This window comes from Leucopleurus acutus (genome assembly GCF_964270905.1).
Source record: "Leucopleurus acutus genome assembly, chromosome: 6".
Lineage (NCBI taxonomy): Eukaryota > Metazoa > Chordata > Mammalia > Artiodactyla > Delphinidae > Leucopleurus > Leucopleurus acutus.
The window spans coordinates 107,137,757-107,153,408 of NC_139149.1; positions in this window are offsets into that span (position 1 = coordinate 107,137,757).

A 15,652-nucleotide genomic window follows, 5' to 3' on the forward strand; every position below is an offset into this window, starting at 1 on the left:
TTCTAACTGGTGTGAAGTGATACTTCCTTGTAGTTTTGATTTGTGTTTCTCTAATAATTAGTGATGTAGAGCAGCTTTTCATGTGCCTCTTGGCCATCTGTATGTCTTCTTTGGAGAAATGTCTCTTTAGGTCTTCTGCCCATTTTTTTGATTGGATTGTTTGTTTTTTAAATATTGAGCTTAATGAGCTGTTTATATATTTTGGAGATTAATCCTTTGTCCATTGATTCATTTGCAAATATTTTCTCCCATTCTGAGGGCAGACTTTTTGTCTTGTTTATGGTTTCCTTTGCTGTGCAAAAGATTTTGTTTCATTAGGTCCCAGTTGTTTAGTTTTGTTTTTATTTCCATTACTCTAGGAGGTAGGCTCAAAAAGATCTTGCTGTGATTTATGTCAAAGAGTGTTCTTCCTATGTTTTCCTCCAAGAGTTTTATAGTGTCCTGTCTTACATTTAGGTCTTTAATCCATTTTCAGCTTATTTTTGTGTATAGTGTTACGGAGTGTTTTAATTTCATTCTTTTACATGTAGCTGTCCAGTTTTCCCAGCATCACTTATTGAAGAGACTGTCTTTTCTCCATGGTATATTCTTGCTTCTTCTGTCATAGACTAGTTGACCATAGATGCGTGGTTTATCTCTGGGCTTTCTATCCTGTTCCATTGATCTATATTTCTGTTTTTCTGCCAGTACCATATTGTGTTGAATACTGTAGCTTTGTAGTATAGTCTGAAGTCAGGGAGTCTGATTCCTCCAGCTCTATTTTCTTCCCTCAGTACTGCTTTGGCTATTCGGGGTCTTTTGTGTCTCCATAGAAATTTGAAGATTTTTTGTTCTAGCTCTGTAAAAAATGCCACTGGTAATTTGATAGGGATTGCATTCAATCTGTAGATTGCTTTGGGTAGTATAGTCATTTTCACAATATGGATTCTTCTAATCCAAGAACATGGTATATCTCTCCATGTGTTTGTGTCATCTTTGATTTCTTTCATTACTGTCTTATTATAGTTTTCTGAGTACAGGACTTTTACCTCCTTAGGTAGGTTTATTCCTAGGTATTTTATTCTTTTTGTTGCAATGGTGAATGGGATTGTTTCCTTAATTTCTCTTTCTGATCTTTTGTTGTTAGTGTATAGGAATGCAAGAGATTTCTATACATTACTTTTGTATCCTGCAACTTTACCAAATTCATTGATTAGCTCTAGTAGTTTTCTGGTGGCATTTTTAGGATTTTCTGTTTATAATATTATTTCAGCTGCAAACAGTCACAGTTTTACTTCTTCTTTTCCAGTTTGTATTCCTTTTATTTCTTTTCCTTCTCTGATTGCCATGGCTAGGACTTCCAAAACAATGTTGAATAATAGTGGTGAGAGTGGACATCCTTGTCTTATTCCTGATCTTAGAGGAAATGCTTTCAGTTCTTCACCATTGAGAATGATGTTTGCCGTGGGTTTGTCATACATGGCCTTTATTATGTTGAGGTAGGTTCCCTCTATGCCACTTTCTGGTGAGTTTTTATCATAAACGGGTGTTGAATTTTGTCAAAAGCTTTTTCTGCGTCTACTGAGATGATCATATGGTTTTTATTCTTCAGTTTGTTAATATGGTGTATCACATTAACTGATTTGTGTATACTGAAGAATCCTTGTATCCCTGGCATAAATCCCACTTGACCATGGTATATGATCCTTTTAATGTGTTGTTGGATTCCATTTGCTAGTATTTTGTTAAGGATTTTTGCATCTATATTCATCAGTAATATTGGTCTGTAATTTTCTTTTTTTGTAGTATCTTTGTCTGGTTTTGGTATCAGGGTGATGGTGGCCTCGTAGAAGGAGTTTGGAGTATTTCTTCCTCTGCAATTTTTTTGGAAGAGTTTGAGAAGCATGGGTGTTAGCTTTTCTATAAATGCTTGGTAGAATTCACCTGTGAAGCCATCTGGTCCTGGAATTTTGTTTGTTGGAAGATTTTTAATCACAGTTTCAATTTCATTACTTGTGATTGGTCTATTCATGTTTTCTATTTCTTCCTGGTTCAGGCTTGGAAGGTTATACCTTTCTAAGAATTTGTCCATTTCTTCCAGGTTGTCCATTTTATTGGCATAGAGTTGCTTGTAGTAGTCTCTTATGATGCTTTGTATTTCTGCAGTGTCTGTTGTAACTTCTTTTTCATTTCTAATTTTATTGATTTGAGTCCTCTCCCTCTTTTTTGTGATGAGTCTGGCTAAAGGTTTATCAATTTTGTTTATCTTCTCGAAGAACCAGCTTTTAGTTTTATTGATCTCTGCTATTGTTTTGTTTCTATTTCATTTATCTATGGTCTGATTTTTATGATTTCTTTCCTTCTACTAACTTTGGGTTTCGTTTGTTCTTCTTTCTCTGGTTCCTTTAGGTGTAAGGTTAGAATTTTTATTTGAGATTCTTCTTGTTCCTTGAGGTAGGATTTTATTGCTATAAACTTCCCTCTTAGAACTGCTTTTGCTGCATCCCATAGGTTTTGGATCATTGGGTTTTTGGTTGTCATTTGTCTCTAGGTATTTTTTGATTTCCTCTTTGATTTCTTCAGTGATCTCTTGGTTATTTAGTAACATATGGTTTGGCCTCCATGTGTTTGTGTTTTTTACGTTTTTTTCCCCTGTAATTTATTTCTAATTTCATACAGTTGTGGTCAGAAATTATACATGATTTCAAATTTCTTAAATTTACCGAGGCTTGATTTGTGAACCAAGATGTGATCTATCCTGGAGACTGTTCCGTGTGCATTTGAGAAGAAAGTGTAATCTGCTGTTTTCAGATGGAATGTCCTATAAATATCAATTAAATCTATCTGGTCTATTGTGTCATTTAAAGCTTGTGTTTCCTTATTAATTTTCTGTCTGGATGATCTGTTCATTGGTGTAAGCGAGATGTTAAAGTCCCCCACTATTATTGTGTTACTGTAGATTTTCTCTTTTATAGCTGTTAGCATTTGCCTTATGTATTGAGGTGCTCCTATGTTGGGTGCATATATGTTTATAATTGTTATATCTTCTTCTTGGATTGATCCCTTGATCATTATGTAGTGTCCTTCTTGTCTCTTGTAACATTCTTTATTTTAAAGTCAATTTTATGTGATATGAGTATTGCTACTCCAGCTTTCTTTTGATTCCCATTTGCATGGAATATCTTTTTCCATCCCCTCACTTTCAGTCTGTATGTGTCCCTAGGTCTGAAGTGGGTCTCTTGTAGACAGCATATAGGTGGGTCTTGTTTTTGTGTCCATTCAACAAGCCTGTGTCTTTTGGCTGGGGCATTTAATCCACTCATGTTTAAGGTAATTATTGATATGTATGTTCCTATTACCATTTTCTTAATTGTTATGGGTTTGTTTCTGTAGGTCCTTTTCTTCTCTTGTGTTTCTCACTCAGAAAAGTTCCTTTAGCATTTGTTGTAGAGCTGGTTTGGTGGTGCTGAATTCCCTTAGCTTTTGCTTGTCTGCAAAGCTTTTGATTTCTCCGTTAAATCTGAATGAGATCCTTGCTAGGTAGAAAATCTTGGTTGTAGGTTCTTCCCTTTCATCACATTAAATATATAATGCCTCTCCCTTTTGGCATGTAGAATTTCTTCTGAGAAATCAGTGGTTAACCTTATGAAAGTTCCCTTGTATGTTATTTGTCATTTTTCCCTTGTTACTTCTAATAATTTTTCTTTGTCTTTAATTTTTGTCAATTTGATTACTATGTGTCTCAGCGTGTTTCTCCTTGGGTTTATCCTGCCTGGGACTCTCTCAGCTTCCTGGACTTGGGTGGCTATTTCCTTTCCCATGTTAGGCAAGTTTTGGACTATAATCTCTTCAAATATTTTCTTGGGTCCTTCCTCTCTGTCTTCGCCTTCTGGGACCCTTATAATGTGAACATTGTTGCACTTAATGTTGTCCCAGAGGTCTTTCAGGCTGTCTTCATTTCTTTTCATTCTTTTTTCTTTATTGTGTTCCATGGCAGTGAATTCCACCATTCTGTCTTCCAGGTCACTTATCCGTTCTTCTGCCTCAGTTACTCTGCTTTTGATTCCTTCTAGTGCATTTTTCATTTCAGTGATTGTATTGTTCATCTCTGCTTGTTTGTTTTTTAATTCTTCTAGGTGTTTGTTCTTTAATTCTTCTAGGTCTTTGTTAAACACTTCTTGCATCTTCTCAATCTTTGCCTCCATTCTTTTTCTGAGGTCCTGGATCATCTTCGCTATCATTACTCTGAATTCTTCTTCTGGAAGGTCACCTACCTCCACATCATTTAGTTGTTTTTCTGGGGTTTTATTTTTTCCTTCATCTGGTACATAATCCTCTGCCTTTTCATTTTTTCTTTCTGTGAATGTGGTTTTCCTTCCACAGGTTGCAGGACTGTAGTCCTTCTTGCTTCCTGGTCAATTTTAGGTATAACTAGCTTGAAGTTTTTTCTTTTCTTTGCCCAAATGTAACCTTTTTTTTTTTTTTTTTTGCGGTATGTGGGCATCTCACTGTTGTGGCCTCCCCCGCCGCGGAGCACAGGCTCCAGACGTGCAGGCTCAGTGGCCACGGCTCACGGGCCCAGCCACTCCGCGGCGTGTGGGATCTTCCCGGACCGGGGCACGAACCCGTGTCCCCTGCATCGGCAGGCAGACTCTCAACCACTGCGCCACCAGGGAAGCCTCCAAACGTAACCTTTTTAAGTTTTCTTCTCTTAATCCTTATTCATTAACTCTGTTGGTAACTGACATTGATTGTCATCATGAAATTTCCCATCAGTAATTATATAAGCCAATTTCTGCAATAAGAATAGTTGAAATTATTTTTCTAAGTTCTAAAATAATATTTCATCATAAACAATTCCCTAGAGTCTGCCTTTTGGAATCCCTCTTCTCATCTAGTTTGGAGATTCGTTTCTAAAATAGGGATCATGAATTATTTGTAGTGAGGTGGATGGACCTAGAAACTGTCATGCAGAGTGAAGTCAGAAAGAGAAAAACAAATACCGTATGCTAAGATGTATATATGGAATCTGAAAAAAAATGTTTCTGAAGAACCTAGGGGCAGGACAGGTATAAAGACACAGATGTAGAGAATGGACGTGAGGACATGGGGAGGGGGAAGGGTAAGCTGGGACGAAGTGAGAGAATGGCATGGCATATATACACTACCACATGTAAAATAGATAGCTAGTGGGAGCACAGGGAGATCAGCTTGGTGCCGCATAGCACAGGGAGATCAGCTTGGTGCTTTGTGACCACCTAGAGGGGTGGGATAGGGAGGGTGCGAGGGAGATGCAAGAGGGAGGAGATATGGGGATATATGTGTATGTAGAGCTGATTCACTTTGTTATAAAGCAGAAACTAATACATCATTGTAAAGCAATCATATTCCAATAAAGATGTTAAAAAATATAAAAATTAAACCATACCCACAGTTGCTTGAGGAAAAAATAAATAAATAAAATAAAATAGGGATCAGCACATCAGATAATACAGTTACTATACATTTCACCCAAGCTTTAAAAATGCATTGAATAGGATAGAGAAGATGTGATACATATATACAATGGAATATTACTCAGCCATAAAAAGGAACACAATTGGATCATTTGTAGAGACATGGATGGACCTAGAGACTGTCATACAGAGTGAAGTAAGTCAGAAAGAGAAAAACAAATATTGTATATTAACGCATATATGTGGGATCTAGAAAAATGACAGATGATCTTATTTGCAAAGCAGAAATAGAGACACAAACATAGAGAACAAACATGTGGATACCAAGGGGGGAAGCGGGGGGTGGTGTGGGATGAATTGGGAGATTGGGATTGACATATATACACTACTGATACTATGTATAAAATAGATAACTAATGAGAATCTACTGTATAGCTCAGGGAACTCTACTCAGTGCTCTGTGGTGACCTAAATGGGAAGGAAATCCAAAAAAGAGGGGATATATGTATACATATAGCTGATTCACTTTGCTGTACAGTAGAAATTAACATAACAGTGTAAAGCAACTATACTCCAATAAAATTTAATTTAAAAAAATGCATTGAATATTTTACTGCTTAAATCCTCTACGTAATACAGAAATCTTTGGGGAATTTTTATATTGTATTAATTGAAGCATATCAAAGTCGATTGATTCAAAAGACCATGAATTCTACCTACATAACAGGAGGCAAAAGTAAAAATTAGTAATTGCAATTTCTATTCCACTTCATTAATTCTAGTTTAAGCTACTTTTGGTGTGTTCTATGGAGGAAAAGGGTTATTTGAAGAGTTGTCACTATATTTGTCTCTAGCAAAACTAAAGTTTGTTCGTTTGTTTTTTTTTTATTCCAGTTGCTCACCAATTGGAAGACTGAGTTTTCCAGGAATTCTTCAAAGTATAATTTTCAGGACTCTGGCTACCAAAGGCTAATTCTTATCTTTCTCTAAGTTATAATACATTCATGGGTTCTTCAGACATTAAAATAAAGGTCAACCCTTTAGGGTGAAGGGAGTAGAAAATAAAAGAGGCCATTTATAGCTTTAAGTTCTTTCTTTATAAAAAGAACTGCTCTGTGTGCCTGGTTTGTGAGGTGATGCTGACGGCCCATCTCTCCGTGGGCAGGTGGGGCTACCTTTGTCACCGTGTCTGGCTTTAGCTAGGACGTGGATTCAATAACATTATGCTGACTCGCAGGCTACAAAGCCTCTGATGCAGGGTCATCACATCTAAAGCTTGATTTTATGTCAGTAGCTGACCTTCTTTTCACCTTCTTCCCCATGGACTTCTTAACTTAGTATTTCTAAAGATATTATACAGTGCCACCTTGCTGACTTAGACGAGGCAGTGACAAATTTAATGTTACTTCACCTCTGCGAGGGAGAATTTAAGACCCATCACTGTGTCCAGAACCCAAGTAGCGTATTTGAATATTCTGAACTGCAAAACTGGTTGCATTAACTAGACTGGAATGGAAATGATGAAAAGAGACAAGCTGTGCAAGGAATTATCAGTTTATCTTCTGGAGAAGGTTATCTCAGAGGTCAAACATTTCTTTTGTCTAACAATGCTTGGAATAAAGAAACATCCCTACTTATAGTCAAGGCTAAGGGATGAATAATCTCTTAAACTGTGCCCCATATCCAAGATGCTGTTATTTACAGGGTGTGAGCACAAGATAGAAAACACAGGTCTAATGCCTTTTCCTGATCTCAATGTTTTTAAAAGGAAATTTGCATTTTGGTTCACTTTTCACTGAAGCAAAATGACAATTTACATTTCAATTGTGGTTTTCCCTAGGCACGGTGTAGTTCACTGAACATGTCAGTCTATCAGCATTTTCTACAGCTGATGTTTCGGTGTCTAAAATGGTGTGACAATACCACTTTTATGATACTATTTTTCTCCTGTGTAAGAGTGCATAATGAGTTATATACCCCTAATAATATGTTTGCCCCCTGAATGTAAAAGCAGGCAAGGTCAGAAGTTACATTAATCATTTGGCAATGGGCTCATTTGGTCAAATGTCATCAGATAATTTTCCTGAGAGCTAAAAATTAGTCAAATTATTGGCTTAACTAAAATGCCTAGTGGGTTAAAGTAAATGATCATTCAGTTCAGTCACAGACAGTTGATCTGGTAGGCCTAGTTGATGATGTTCTAATTAATGCATTATAATATCAATCAAAAATTACTTACTGGGCACCGATCAGGTACATTACACTGATATTCAGTAGGGAGCCACGAGGAAATAACCCACTAAGACATTAGCTAAATGAAGACATATACTAAGCAACCATAAACTGCAAGCTAATGTGGTAGACATGTGTCATTATGAAGTATCAACCTGTAACTATGGGATTGAATGACCTGAAAGCACAGATGTGCTCTGGATCACCCAACCAAGCAGGGATCCAAAGGATCCAAAACTTAACCCTCTTTAAATCACAGCTGTCTCTGCCTGGGAGAATAGAGAAGATACAGAAGTTAACGCTGGCAGTAAAATGACCACATAGCCTGCAAATTCTCAAAGGGAGGAACTCCATTAACAACTATTAGAATCATCTGGGGATCGGGGTGTTTGTACAAAGTCGGACTGCTAGAAGCCACCTGAGACCTAATTAATGCAAATTCAGCATGCACATTTAAAATAAGTTCTTTAGTTAATTGTAAAGTAGGTGGTATATAGTTCACATATTGAGAAATACACTTTACGGTTTCACATAGAACCCTAGGTCTATATCATCGTTCCCGTTTGTTTTGGGAAGGTACAACTTAAGTGTATTTTTAATGTATATAAAGTCTAGTATACGGGTATAAGAATTCAGAACCATGATAACATTTTCAGGTATTATTTCTATTACTATTTGTCTTATTTCCTTAAATCCGAATTTGCGAACTGGTAGCCTACTGGCCAGATGTGGTCCATAGGTAGTTTTTTAAATTGACCCAAATAGTTTTTTTAAAATTAATTTTCAACATTATAGATTAGAAGATGATACATCAAAATTTGAAATTCTAATTTCTCTTTAAAAATCAGATGATCTGAGAGCATTGGCCCTCGATTCCCAAATGGCCTCAGTCAGCCAAAACTGAAGAGCAGCTGCCCCTTTTGATGGCCAGTCTGCCATAATCCCATGGCTCCAGATCACCTCCCTGACACCATGGCCAAGTGTCAGGTGCCATTTGTCATCACGATATTTCAGATGCTGTCTCCCACCCCGCCCACTTGACTCATTTATATCACCTGCCTACCTCCTCAAGGCACTGGAGTTTGTGACCCTGTCTTAAGGGTACTTCAAAACCAATTGCTTTTGAACAGCATTTGATGATGAAGACAGATATTCCATGTTCAGACTTGTTCAACTGTATCCCCCTGGGACGCCCGTACTATGCTCCTAGGCAGAATCTGGGCTAATTCGTTTAAAAAATGCCCATTAATCAAAAGAAGGTTCAATCTAACTCAGGCCTTTCTAAGAGGCTACACAATTTGCTATGTCTAATTGATGTGCGTATTTTATTTTGTGAGTTTTCTTTTTTTTTTTTTTACAGCAAAAGGAAAGATACTGCTATAGAGACTGTCATTTTACAGAAAACACAGTTGGTTACAGTATTTTACCAAAAATAAAAATAAATAATGGTTTTTAAAAAACACTCTAAAAACTCACCTTAAATCAATCACATGTGATCAATAGCCCAAGAATATTCAATGGACGATTCATGTCCTATGTTTCCTTCATTCCATAAAAAAATATAGTTAAAATATTTTATATTATTTCTCAGCAGGACCTTGAAAATCAAACATGCTGCCTTTTCCCAAGACCAAATATAACCTGGCAATGGAAAAATAAGCATTTTCCTTCATTATTTTTACGCCCTTGATTATGTTCACGGAAAATAACTCTCAAGAAAATTCAAGGTAAGAATCTGTTAATGAAATATTGCCTGGGTTTAAGTTTGAAAACTACATGTCATGATATTATTTCTCTCCTGCAGTTCAGGTCTCCCTTTTACCTAGGGCAGCAGAAGCTCTGTGGATTAATTCATGGTGATTTAGGTTTGGGTTCCAAGTCTCTCATTTTTTGTCTCTGTGAACTTAATACTACTTATTTTGCTTCTGTAAAATGCGATAATAATCCTACTTCATAGACTCGTTAGGAGGATAAATGTACTTTGATTAATAAAGTACATGGCACAGGTTCAATAAGTGATAGCCTTAATCAGTGAGGGTGACTCTTTTTCTGAAACTGACTAAAGAATATTTTATAGGACCTAAGAAAAACTCCTGAAAAAGTAAGTAGTAAACCCTTGTTTCAATTTTCCTTTTAAAGAGATTTGTTCACCTAACAAAAGAAAAGGCAAATGAATATGTTACTCATGACAAAGCACTGTTTAGGCTAATAGCTAGTCATCACTCCTACCTAAGACTCTTTCTCAGTCTCTAAAAATTAAAGTCTACAGAAAAGTAAATGTTTCTTTTAAAAATTAACTTTTATTTTTGATAATAAGATCAGAAGAGCTATTAACACAGATCCAAAAGGGAGTTACCAGAAAGTCAGCTGGTCTTCCAAAGAATCGCGCTCAAGAAATGGGGCCTCTTAACTGGTCCAGGAAGGTGGGCAAGCAGCACCCCCAGAGCATCAGTCAGACATTTTCTGCTCTTCCTCTAGACTTCTGGTACCCCCATCTTCTTTTATCCCTGCTACTCAAGCTCTTGTTTTTCCTCCTCAAAGCAGAAGATCGAATATGAATGATGGAAAGGTTGATATGACAGTGAACATCTTTTTGAACCCTTACTACGTGTCATTCACTAAGATATACATTTTATATGTATATATCAATCAACCCTGACAAGAAGCCACAGAGGAAGGAATTATTGCTCCATTTAAGAGGTTGGCCAGATCACACAGTCTCTGGGTTGGCCTGGGACCCAAGCCTGGTTTGCCTGAATTCAAGCCAGTTATAAACTCAATAATGATTAGTAGTGTTTTCTATGTTTTTTAAAGCAGTGAATTAATATTTATATTTTTTCTATTAAATTTAAAATAAGCGGCTTATTCTTTGCTTGAGTTTGTTCCAGAGTTGCTGACTTTGTTTAGTTATATTTTTTTCTTTGTTTTTTTCCTATGACTTACTGGCGCTCAGTAGATAGACAGTTTTAAACTTAAGTTGTTTTTTGAGTCATGCATTATTTTATAATTTAGGAATTTTCTTTGTATAAAGCTGTAATTGCGTCTCATGGACATCACAGCACAAGACATATTTATTAAGTAACTGTCAGCTATATCTAGTTTATTGACTACTTCTTGATTCTATTTTCTTCATTCCAAAATATAACAAAACTGTATATTCTCTCCATTTTTCTATACCATCAAAGTTTTACTTCAACTTAAGTGAATTTTTTTTTTTTTTTTTTTTTTTTGGTACGCGGGCCTCTCACCGCTGTGGCCCCTCCCACTGCGGAGCACAGGCTCCGGACGCGCAGGCCCAGCGGCCACGGCTCACGGGCGCAGCCGCTCCACGGCACGCGGGATCCTCCCGGACCGGGGCACGAACCTGCATCCCCTGCATCGGCAGGCGGACCCCCAACCACTGCGCCACCAGGGAAGCCCTAAGTGAATTTTTAAATGTTAAAAATTATGGTGATTCTTTATATCTCAAAACTTTATCTTCCCTTTGGCTCAGCAACTCTTCTGGTCACATTTTAATATCTTATTGTCTTCGTTTTTTTCCTAATATGCCATTTATTTTTTTCTTCTAGATCTTGGAATCTTAAAATGCTTAAGCTGAAGGAGACCTTGGAAATAATTTCATGTGATTCTCTCATCTTGCAGTTGAGAAAATTAAGTTTTGGAGGGTTTGAATGGCTTACTCAAGACCACATAGCTAGTGCTATAGCTGAAAATCACATTCTGTGCACTTTCCAAGTCTCCTATGCTTTCCTGCTCATTGTAAGTAAAAATCATTAGAAACTAAAACCTCTCTTAGCCTCCGCAAATAGCTTGAAAGTTCTGTGTAACAATAACTTCTACCATAGCCTGTTAGACCCATACTCCCATCCTGACCTTGCCTCCTTGATATCTTCTTCTTTTATAGCTTACATTATTTTATTCAATCAATTAATTTTAAGGTTCTGGGCTATTATTTAGTCAAATGAACTTAATTTCGTTGGGATGCTTGTTCTTTGGTGCACATGAAGAGAGAAATATTTAAGAGTGAGCAGTTCAGCTCAATGGGTCATTTGCATTTCATTTTTTTAAGACAAGTTTGTGCTCTACTTAATATTTGGATGTATGGTCTTGAATAGATGTCAACATTTTCTCACAGCTGAGCCCAATGGCACTTGGATGTCAGCAACTTAAAATGGGTAGAATAGTGTACTAGATTTACCCTAGAAATTGTGAAATAAAATTCATATTATATGGCAAGACAAAGAAACTTAAACACAAACAATTTTCTCTGCCCTTTGGCCTCCTCTCTCCCCTCTACTATGTATTATACATCTGCATTATGCGCCAACCAAACCTTCCCTATTGGGAGAAATACCTGCTCAGCCAAAAAGAGCAACATTCTACTAGCACCAAGACAACTCTTTAAAAGATAACATTCCTTCTCGACTTTGTAAGGGGTCACGATGGCCCATCACTTTGTACTTACAGATCTGGATTGTGCAAACTGTCTATGTCACTTAATGTACAGCTCTCTGTCTCAAAAACCTATGTAACTATGCTTTGATCTCTAACAGGCAGAATAGTGCTTGGAGCTTTCTGAGAGGCTATTCCTGGGTCATAATCCGCAATTTGGTATGAATACAATTTTCCATTTCTTTCTTAGATTGACTGATTAATTTTTGGTGGACAAAATTTAAGGTTAATAACCTTTTTCTTAAAAAACATTTTTTTGTTCTTTTAGGAAATGCATACTGAAGCTCAACACCCACCAAGAGGCAACCCCAGTTTTTGGGTACTAACACCATCCTCTTACCTCACCACTGACCAATCAGAGGAAGGTCACACACCCTACAGACCGTCCCCCACTCCCCCTGAAATTTTGCCTATAAAAACGTTTCCCTGAAAATCATCAGGGAGTTGGAGTCTTTGGAGCATGAGCCACCTATTCTCTTTGCATGGCCCTTGCAATAAACTTTTCTCTGCTCCAAACTCTGATGTTTCGGTTTGTTTGGCCTCACTGTGCGTCAGGCACACAAACTTGGGTTTGACAACAATATGATTCAGAAAAATGGTGTGTGTATATATATAATATATATCAATTAATATATTAATATTAATATAACATACACATATAGAGAAAGGGAGAGAGAAACAAATGTTAACATTTAGGATATTTTGTGAATATGCAGAAATTCTCTGTACTATTTTTGCAACTTTTCAATAAGGTCTGCAATTATTTCAAAATTAATTAAAAACATAATTGGCAGCATGAAAACTTACATGATATGCCATTCACTTAAGACTGGCATTCTGATAACTTAAGAAAAATAAACAGTGAACTGTAAAAAACCTCTTTCACTTACATATACCTAACATTCTCAGATAAATGGCAGCCTTTACTTATATAGTTAGCTCTTGAATAACAAATCCCCTGGGAAAGGGATGCTGGTGTTAGAAGTCAGGTGTGTTAAATTAAAACAGAAAAAGAAACATCTAAATTATGTCAAGTGGAGCTATCTGTGATTATAGTTGATGTCAAAAATTCCCACCTCTTCTGCTCTGCCCATAGCTTCTATTTTTCCTAGTCCTATTGTAGTAAACTGGGCAAAACCTTAGCAACAATTCTGCAAATTTTTCTGCTGTGTCTTTTGTCCCAGTTTCTCTCCCTCCACTCAAGATCCCTCTGCCTCTGGTTCCCTCTACTCAGGACTGTCACATGCTGGGAGACAGGTGGATTCATTGACCTTTAATAAATTCATTCTCTCCTAAGTGTTCCCTCAACAGCCCTACATTTTAAACAAGTTATGTCTAACTGTGGATGGAAGGGCATTTTTGAAGAGATTTTAACTATTAGCAAACAGCTGTGTGTATGTGTGTGTGGATATGCTCCCATGAGCCCAAAAAAAGTCTTAAAATCACCGTGGACCACTTGCAGACAGGAGAGATAGCCAGAATGCCTGCATCATCTACTGCTACTGTCATCACAGCCTCATTTCCCATATTTTGATGCAAGTTCCTTTTTGAATATTTTTTCCTAGCAAGAACATCCACAGATCTTCCTTTGCTAAGAATTCATGATCTGAATTGTTCTTTCATAAAAGACATATACAGTCTTCATGATGTATTCCACCAGATTTGAGGCGATATGGTTTAGGAAGGCTCCTATGAGGTCTCAAACGGCACATAGAAAATGTGACGTGGCAGTTTGGAGTGAAATTTTTCATTGTAGTCATAGAAGCATCAGAATTTTAGCTGATATGAAAACAGAAATGGCAGTCACAGATGTAAAAGAAAAATGCTGTTAAAGGATGATTATTAAAATAAGCTGCTTATTTAGGATTTATTATTTGAAAGAAAAAGGAACTCTCACATAATATTCTACTATTACCCTGTAAACATAAGAACAATGGGGTATCTGTAAACCCAATTTAATTTTTAGATAATAATCATGATGAGTCAAAATAAGATTAAGGAAGATATATCCAACACTCAACAGGAAAAAATACTTCCTAAAATAGAAAATTGAAAGACACACAATCATTCAAAATAATTCTGAAATGGATAGTAAGTGGTCATTTTCACTTTTTACCGTTTAGATAATTAATGAAACAATGAAAACTTTATGTAAACATGTACGTGAATAAAAACAAAATTACCTTTTATGTGGCCACTGATGCATCCAATGCCAAGCAGTGCTATAGACACTTAATATTCAGAATAGAAATGTGGGGACTTCGCTGGTGGTCCAGCTGTTGAGACTCTGTGCTTCTGATGCAGGGGGGCCAGGGTTTGATCCCTGGTCGGGGAACTAGGATCCCACATGCTGGGAGGCCAAAAACATAACAAAACAAAACCAAGAAGTAGAAATAGTGTATTAGGAAGTTTGAACCATTAATCCCTCTGTCCACTAGCTTTGTGAGCTTTGCTAAATTACTTAGACTCTCTGACCCCATTTCCTCATTTACAAAATGGAGGTGAAGTGCCTGGCACATAGTAGACACTCAACAAATGGTGGCTAATAGTAGTTATAGAAACAGTTGATTTGTATTGAGTGTTTATTGTGTGCCAGGCACTTTGATAAGAGGTCTCAATGCGTTACCTTACTTATCAAGTAGAGGTCACAGTAGTGGTAATAGTGAGATCTTACAGGATGTTAGAGGACTGAGAAAACAATTTTAAAATTTACTAAAATGGGCTTCCCTGGTGGCGCAGTGGTTGACAGTCCGCCTGCCGATGCAGGGGACACGGGTTCGTGCCCCGGTCCAGGAAGATCCCACATGCTGCGGAGCGGCTGGGTCCGTGAGCCATGGCCGCTGAGCCTGTGCGTCCGGAGCCTGTGCTCCACAATGGGAGAGGCCACAACAGTGAGAGGCCCGCATACCGCAAAAAAAAAAAAAAAAAAAAAAACCAAAAAACTAAAATGATAGTTGTAAGAAAATAAAATCTGTATCTGAAGGTCTTAGCGGTAGAGAGTCAAGGGTTGTGTTAAAGTTCAGGGAATCCTGAGATGGTCAAGCTAACACCCTTCCCTTCTATAAGAGCTTTGAGGGGTACTCAGCCTCCAGCTTTCCCACTGAAGCACCGTCATTTCTGATGCTGAGATGACTATGGCCTCACCTTCTCCACACCCTCCCAAGAATCCAAGTCCCAAGAGAGAGCCTGTGACTGACAGCTTCCTACTTATATTTCTGCTCCATTAGATTGACTGAGAGTTGATTAGTGACAATTGATATGCAATTATAGTAATGGCCATAATGATGTCAGGATAATTAACCATCACAGGTCTACTGCAAGTGCATTGCTCCTATTTGTAGTTTTAGTAATACCTTATTACTTCCAGGACTTCTATTGGCCGTAGAAGGAACTCAATCATGATAGATTCTTAATTCTATATTCTTCATTTAAACCAATGAAAAGCCACTGAAGTTCTAAACCACCCATTTCCATATAAAGACTCAAGACAAGATCATTGTAAGAATTTCTAAAACATGTTCACTGATTGCATT